Source organism: Emydura macquarii, unplaced genomic scaffold (genome assembly GCF_026122565.2).
Source record: "Emydura macquarii macquarii isolate MOO-44397 ecotype Brisbane River unplaced genomic scaffold, CSIRO-AGI_Emac_v2 contig_2924, whole genome shotgun sequence".
Lineage (NCBI taxonomy): Eukaryota > Metazoa > Chordata > Testudines > Chelidae > Emydura > Emydura macquarii.
Genome location: NW_027133061.1, coordinates 3,399,131 through 3,407,391, shown reverse-complemented (window position 1 = coordinate 3,407,391; position 8,261 = coordinate 3,399,131).

Sequence of the window (8,261 nt, the reverse complement as noted above, 5' to 3'; positions counted from 1 at the left end):
CTTACAATTGCCCTGCCTAGCTGGGGTGCTGGGAGGTTGAATGAGTCAAGTGCTCGGAGAGGAAAGGTGTTCTGGAGACTGCCCCTGCCCTACGATGATTGATTGGGCTGGAGGTTTGAGGGACAGAGGGCTCAAAGCAAATGGGACGTTTCCTGGCTCCCCCTCTGTTACCGACTGACAGTCAATTCAATCAATCAGAATGATCTGGGGCAGTTTAATTGTGTTATCTACAGGTGAATTACTCCAGGATATCTTTTCTGCTTTAAAGTCACACTCTACCTTAATCCAGATTAATTTGCCTGTGTAGACAAACCTGCCTCCTCTTCTGGCCTAAGGGTCCAGCCTGTGGGCCTGATTCTCCATGGGCCTGATTCCCGGGTGCCCAGCACCTTGTGCTGCTGTTTACACGGGTGCCAAATGCCTGCAACACACTGTTCCGATCAGAGAGGGCGGCTGTGTCCACCCGTTCGGCACCGCCCTCAACGGCTGTGCGAGGCGCTTTGGGAACGGGGCCTTGGAGCCAATGCGCGGCACTGAGCAGCCGCGGCTCCTGTGAACGCCAGCGGCAGGTGGGGATGCTCGCGCTCAGGCAGCGGGAGGCGAAGGGGTTGCATGGCAAATCCCGCCTCTGCAATGGTCGGGGCGAGCGGCTTCTCCCCGGGGTTCATGTGGAGGTTTTCCCAGGGGGCCTTTGGAATAGCAGTTTAAACAGCAAATCCCTGGGATGAGGACTGGTCCTTTCTGCATGGGGGATGGCTGGCGGCATCCCCTATAGTCCCGTCCCATGTGGACGGCCCAACAGCTTCAGCTGGCCACTTGCTATCTAGGTCGCCTCCTCCTTTGCCTTTGAGAAGGCTTTGAAGCTCTGTGATCTGAGGCCCAGATCCTCCGAGATATTGAGGCCTCTAACTCCCATTGGTTACCCGTGGGGAGTTAGGCACATAAAAGCCTTAGAGGATCTGGGCCTCGGCGCTTTGAAATCACGAGTCCTGCTGCTGTCGCCTCAGGCCATGCGAAGTGAGCACGACCGCACCAGCACAGGCGTGTTTCACACTGTGCTACCGGATCAGAGCCTGGGGATGGGGAGCCCAGTGGGAACCGGGCTGAGGCCCAGCAAACTCGTTACACCCAGGCCTCAGAATGCGGAGTGGATGGTAACACGGGCGGGGCAGGCCCGGAGGTGGCCATCCGGGGCGCTCAGCTGGGGTGTGATTGGGCAGGAAGCTTCCAACCCATGACCCTCGGCCAAGCTGAAGAGGAAGCGTCTTTGCCCTCGTTTAGCCAGGCGGCTGTGTGGACACGCTCCAGCCATTGGAAGCTGCCTCTACCAGTTCAGCTGGCACATCGGGCCAAACGAACCCAATTCAGGTCGGGCTTAAATCCATGCAAGCGCGTCCACGTGCAAAGCTGCACCCGTGTAAGCCACAGTCGGCTGGTTTAAAAATCACAGCTGCAGCGTGACGCTCAGATCCTCGTGGTTTGCAAAATCACTAGAGCTTCTGGGTTGAAATGAGCTCGCGAGAGGCAGCCTGGCCTTAATTATCTCTCTCCCCTCCCGTGCGGCGCTGCCTGGGTTCCTGGGATGCTGTCAGCTGGGGTTTGCTGGTTCTACGGAGCAGGGATGAGCCCAAGCTGGGGTGACCATGGTCACAAATCAATAACCCCAAGGGCCTGTTCCATCCATCCCCACGTGGGGGCACAGCCCGTGGTCCACTCATATGGATAAAGAGAACAGCCAGAACCTCCGCTTCTCTGGGGCAACGCTCCGATCCCTGCTGGGATTCTGCCCCGTCCACCGTCTAAACCAGGACCTGGAAAAATCCACCCCTGGGGTAACTCATGGAGTTAGTTACACCTAAGGAAGGGTCTGACCTAGGAAATCCTGCCCCAGATTCCGCATAAACGCATCAGATCCGGCAGAGACTTAGCTGGCTTCATCTCCCCCTTGCTGGCTGGATGCCGTCCCCGCCGCAAGCCGGAGCGAGACAGCACCGGTGTCCGGATCCTGCCACCTGCACAGCCGCTCCTCACCCGAATTTGTCGTCCCTCCTCCTCGCCCCCCGCCCCCAGCCATAATACGTGTCGTGCGATTCTATCGTTTTGTCAAACTGCGGAAAATTTCTACCTCACTTTGTCTCTTGCACCAAAGATACCAAAGATTTTGCAAGGAGTCTCTGTGTGGGCGTGCGTGTGGGCGTGCGTGTGCCGATAGCTATATTTATAGATCTATATCTATCTATCTATCTTTTTTTTTGTTTTTTGCATGGCTTGTCTCTTGAAGTGCTCTATGGTGTTGGACTTTCAGTCTGCGTGGGACAGGAACGGCCTTCCTGCCTGCCGAGCTAGTGACGTGACATTAGATGTGTCATCTGTCATAACCGAGACAACTAGGGTGACCAGATAGCAAGTGTGAAAAATCGGGGGTGGGGGGGAGCGGGGAGTAATAGGCGCCTAAATAAGAAAAAGCCCCGAATATCGGGACTGTCCCTATAAAATCAGAACATCTGGTCACCCTAGAGACAATGATTCTGTGACATTCCACCCCCCACGTTCCCCTGCTCTCTGTATGTTACCAATATAATGCACTTTAGTGGAGTGACCCACAGGCTGAGACACCTGTAACAGTGTTTAGGTTCCAGCCGTGGGCAAACAAGGGACGGGCATGTGCTCTTCTGTTCTATGGTGCGACTCTCTGTAAAAGCAGCATGGTGGGGCCAGATCTGTATTTATTGTACCTCAGCGGCTCCAGATTGGTTTATCCGGCTGTTGTGCAAAAAGATTCAAAGATTCTTCTTCTGCTAGCTCCTTCCCACCCCTTAACTGAGCAAGAAATGTCCTCGGTGGCAGGCTGCTAAACTCTATATATGATCCGGCCACTGGGGCAGTGGCAGGGAGCTGCAGTTCGTTTAGGGCCCGCAAGCCTTTGTGGGTGCTTCCAGGTGGAACCAGGTGAGACAGCAGCTGCTGCTGCTGCCAGCACAAGCAGTGCCCAGGGAGCGGGAAACAACCCAGCGCTGTGCAACGGTTCCACTCAGGGGCTTCGACTGCCTTCCAGGCAGGGCCCTATTCTGCCCAAGCTGCTCCACCATTCCAAGGCTAGTCAGATCCCCACGCTGGGAAGGTCAAGATGGGGATCCCCAAGGACCAGAGCTGTTCGGGTCCAGGTGTCCTCTCTCTTTAGCACCCACATTGCCCTCTGGCCCTTTGACTTTCTAGCTGGGACTTTCAAAGGAGCCTAGGGGCATCTCATCGAATGGCAGTGTGAGCTGGGTGCCTAACTCCCTTAGACGCCACTGGAAATCCCAGTCTCTCTCCAGTAAGCCCAGTTGCTGGGGTCCTGAACCCTCCAGCCCTACCTCTTGGTCTCGGGCGGGGGAATCGTTTCCCCACACAGCACTCTGCTGGGGGCGGGGTGGGGATAACGGCTGTGGAGGCTCCTTGCTGGAAGCTCTCTCTCTCTCTGCCCTCTTGTGAACCGGGCACGGCAGGATTCTCACGGGCTGCTGCAGCCCAAGCGCCGAGGGTGCCTCTGTGAGCCAGAGAGCACGTCTCTGCTGCCGGAGCCGGCCGGCGAGAACCACAGGGTCTGGCTGTGTCCTGCAGCCTCAGTCAAGAGTCCCGTTTATATTCATTACGCCCAGCCTGGCCTCTCCTCCACAGCGGGGAACTGGGAAGAATCTAGCAGCAGCACAGCGCATCCTAACCCAACCTTTGTTCCCAGCGAGCGCCCCGCCCTCCGTTCCCATCTGAGCATGATGCAGACAGCTGCGTTGGCGGTCCTCTCTTCGTTTCCCCGACACCACCTCCAGGCTGCACAGATCCGTAAAGAACGGGGCCTGGTCCTCAGTTACACGCAGGCCTCTTTGTACCACACTGGCGATGTACGGGGGGTGGCATGAAAGTGGGTGGGAACGGGACTAGCCCCCTGAGAAGAGCCACCTTGCCAAATAGCCTCCTGGATCAGTGCAACTGCTGCTGGGGGGACTTCTGGCCCCATAGCATAGTCAGCAGGTGGCAGAAAGGGAATACTGGCTTCTATGGGGCTAGGGTAGTTCAGCAGCACAGTACGGGGCCTTCTACACGCTCTCTGCTCCTACTCTCCCTGCAGCCTCAGTGCTCCTTGTGATCACCGTCCACACTGTGGCCCCGTCTCATCTCACTGCCACACGTGGTCACTGTCCCCAAACCTAAATCTCAGTTCAGTCATTTAATCCTTTTTTCTCTTTTTGGCTGACCAACGCGGACTCACCAAGCAACCATCCAGGCGATGCCCTGAACAGGAGCCCCTCACAAACAATAAGTGAAGCCAAACTCAACCAGCCCTCTCCTTTCCTTCCCGTCGGTGTAAGCGGTGTGTGAAAAGCAGTGCATTACTATCTATTACCTTGACTGTTTCTTTGTTTGTTGACTGTGCTAACTAACCAAAGTCTTTTTGCCTGTAAACATTTTAAAGCCACGTCCATTTTATACCAAAGGTTTTTCTCGGCTACCTCGCCCGGGACCTGTTTGTGTTGATATGTTACCCTCAAAGTAAATGTCCTTTATTGAAACACTCCTGGCTCGTTCGATTTGCTTTCATCTGGGGCAGCCTTTCTGGTGTATTTTACAAACACACTGAGTGCATTTGAAGACGGCCCTGGTCGTAATTAGGCCTGATTCTCGTTTACACTTCGGCCTGGGTGTAGACACATGTTTTGTACAGGCTAACTCGCAGTGAAGGGGTCTGATTTGTAACAAAATAGTTCTACCCTAAGCGTGGACTCAGCACTATGAGTATAACAGTGCCTTGTAACAGCACAGCTTATACTGGGATCACTGGACCTGTATAAAGCCCCTTTAGATCAATATAACTGCGTCCACATTAGAGATGTTGTTACTTCTTTAACTATACTATAGGGAGACAGTGTGTCTAGTGGCTAGCGCCCTGGATTAGCATTCAGGAGACTTGGGTACTATACCTGGCTTCCTCACTGGGCTGCTTTGGGCAAGTCACGTCCCAACTCTGTGCTTCGGTTTCCCCATCTGTACAATGGAGATGATACTGTCACCCTTTGTAAAGCGCTTTGAGATCTACTGAAGATAGCACAGTATAAGAGCTAGGTCTTATTATTAATATGCTGTTGATTTCAACACGTCTGCTCGCAGTAGTAAAGCATGTGTGTGGTTGCAGGCTCGGAGCCTTATTGTTATAATCCCAAGCGCCTCTACTTACTTCTGTAAATGCCACAGCAATGCAGCCATGCTGGGGTGAAGTGAAGCAGCCAGGTAGAATGGGGAAAAATTAATTTGGGGGGAATTATTTTGTCAAACTTCTATTCAAATTTCCACCCAGCTCTGAGGGTGGGGAGAGAATTTGTGAAAATGCGTCCGCCTTTTTTCCCTATTTTTTTAAGTTGAAATACGTCACTTGGAAATTTGGGTGGAATTTTGAAACCTTTCAATAGCTCTACGATCCAGCGCATAAAAATGGAGTTTGGGGGTGGAATTTTAGCCACGGACAAAGCCCTGCTCGAAGCAGAAGGGCTAGGAGGTCATAATGTCCATGCAGAGCCTGGATATTTAAAGTCTGCTTTGAGAAACCCTCTGACAGCCAACTGCATAGAATTCACGTTAGGGACCACGACAGGCCAACTCAGCTAGGATTTGACCTACTAGGGGGTGGGCTCATTAAGCCATGCCCTCTGGCTCTGAAAAGCACCAGAGCACTGCAGTATGTTCCATGCACACAGATGAAGGAAGGATCATATCCATCACTCCTAATGCTGGTGGCTGATAGCTGAGACACAGTTTTCTGCTGCTCTGTGCCTGGTGCATTCATTATAGCAGCGCAAAGTAACCGGGAGTTTTGCACCCACGTGGCACTGGTATAAAAGCCAGCATGAGGTGCAGAGCAATGATTAATTGAGCCCCGATGAAGGTTTTAAAAAATTCCCAAAATGCACCTGGCCCATTGCATCATTCTGTTCATGTGGCAGAAATTCCTGCCAGACCCTCAGGGTAGTCAGTTCTTCCCCTGGAACATGAGTCGATTCCCCCAGTCTTGCCTGCATTGGTCATAAAATTGTCCACCCTCTTTTCAAACCCAGCCACCCTATTTGACTTCCTGATCTCCTGCAGCAAGGAGTTCCACTGATTTTTCCCATGTTGTGTGAGCAAGTGTTTCCTGATGAGACCTGGAGGAGGAGTTGACAGCGTGCAGGCCATTTGAAGGTGGTGTGGGAGCTGAAGGCCAAAGGAAAGGTATATGACTGCCTCTCACCCTGAAGTAAATGGCATGATTCCACTTTTCAATGACTCTGCCCAGCTCTGGGGATGCTAAGGAGGCCGCAGGTAACTGTGGATTGGCTGGAGGTGTCAGTCATGAATTGGCACTAATGAATGAATGAAACGCACTCAGGCAAGTCTATGGGGACGCACTTTTGTGGAGTGAAGCAGCATCGTGCTTACCAAGGTGAGAACACCAACCCCCTTCCCATCAGCCTGGCCCGGTCCGGCCTAATAAAGCTGCTGCTGGAAAAGAAACCCAGCCAAGATTCAGTCTTACTTCCTTCCCTGCTTAGGTCTGCCCACCAACCCTGTCCTTGCGGGTGGCGTTGAGCACGCATGTGAGAGTTCTCATTGCTGGTTGGCTGGTCAGATGCCTGGATTTAAAGTTCATGGCAGAACTAGCATTGTCCTCCACAATCACCCTCTCCTACCCTGGGGCATCTGCCACTTTGGTAGCTCCACTTGCCCAGAACGCGGGTGGAGATGTATGCAGCTGACTCTGGTGCGTGTAGCCCCCCCCCCTGCTAAAACCCCCAGATAGACAAGCCTGTAAAAGTCTTGGTAAAATGGGTCAGCAGTGGCATCTAGTGGCCATAGTGTGTCATGCCAAATGCCTTGCAGAGAGGGACTTCCCGTAGGACGAACCAGCAAAGGGACATTTATTAGGCTGAACTTCAGGGAACAGCAGCGGAAGAGGAACAACATTAGAAGCGAGTTTCCCAGCATTAATTTCTGTAGTTACATTATAAGTTATTATGTGGGTTACGGTAACAGCTGGGCATTCCACTCTGCCAGATCAGCACTGTGCAAACACAGAGTCCCTTCCCCAAAGAGCTCACACCCGAAGTGATCCACATGCTGTGGACAACTGGGCCTTGGTAAAAGACAAGACCCGCAGCTGCTAAAAATAAGATGCCAGTGCCAGGTATAACCTAGATCGTTAAACACGTGGTCCTGAATTGATTTGTTTCATGCCGCTTCCGCCTAGGCTGTTTTAATGTCACGCTCAAGGCCACTAGAGAGAGGCAGGACCTGTGTCCAGGCCCTAAGTGCCTACCAGGGTGTGTAAACGAGCTCTTGGTTGGTTTGCGTTCAGTATAGCCGTCTGCGCAGCATGTTACTAGAGGGATCATCATTTGCCCCAGGGGGCTTTGAACGAAAGTGGGGGGGGGCCATGTTGGAGTGATCCTAATTCATGCCCAAGTGTGAAGCCAAAAGTGTTTTAAACCACTTTGTCCAGGAGTCCCAGGGTCCAGCCTACGTCCCAGCCTGGAATCAATCCCTGGGGAGTGGCTCCTTTAGCAGGCTGGGCACCTAGGAACCGCGCAGTTACATATGAACTGTGCGAACATCATTTTGATCCAAGTCCGGGCGGATACCACATTCCCAGGGACAGGAGGACCCAGCGTTGAGCCACCACAAAAGACACAAACTGTGACACCCGCAGTGATGTGGGTACGGGACAAGTGATGGGGAGGTGCAGGTCCTGGGGTAATGTGGGGGGTGGATCCCAAAGGGTCCTGGGGGGGCAGGTCCCCGGGGGGGGGGTGAGTCCTGGGGTAATGGGGGGGGGGGCAGGTCCCACAGGGTCCTGGGGGGGAGATCCAGGGGGTGGATCCTGGGGTAATTGGGGGGGCAGGTCCCTGGTGGGGGGGGCCTGGGGTAATGTAAGGGGGGGTCAGGTCCCTGGGGGTGGTTCCTGGGGTAATGTAAGGGGGGGCAGGTCCCTGGTGGGGGGGTCCTGGGGTAATGTAAGGGGGGGGCAGGTCCCTGGTGGGGGGGTCCTGGGGTAATGTAAGGGGGGTCAGGTCCCTGGGGGTGGTTCCTGGGGTAATGTAAGGGGGGGCAAGTCCCTAGGGGTGGTCCCAAGGGGGTGGGGTCCCAGGAGGGTCCTCCTGGAGGGCACCAAGGGGGCGGGTCCTGTACTGTGGGAGGGAGGGGCAGGTCCCAGGGGGCGGGTCCTGGCGGGTGAGGCCCCAGGACTGGCCAACAGG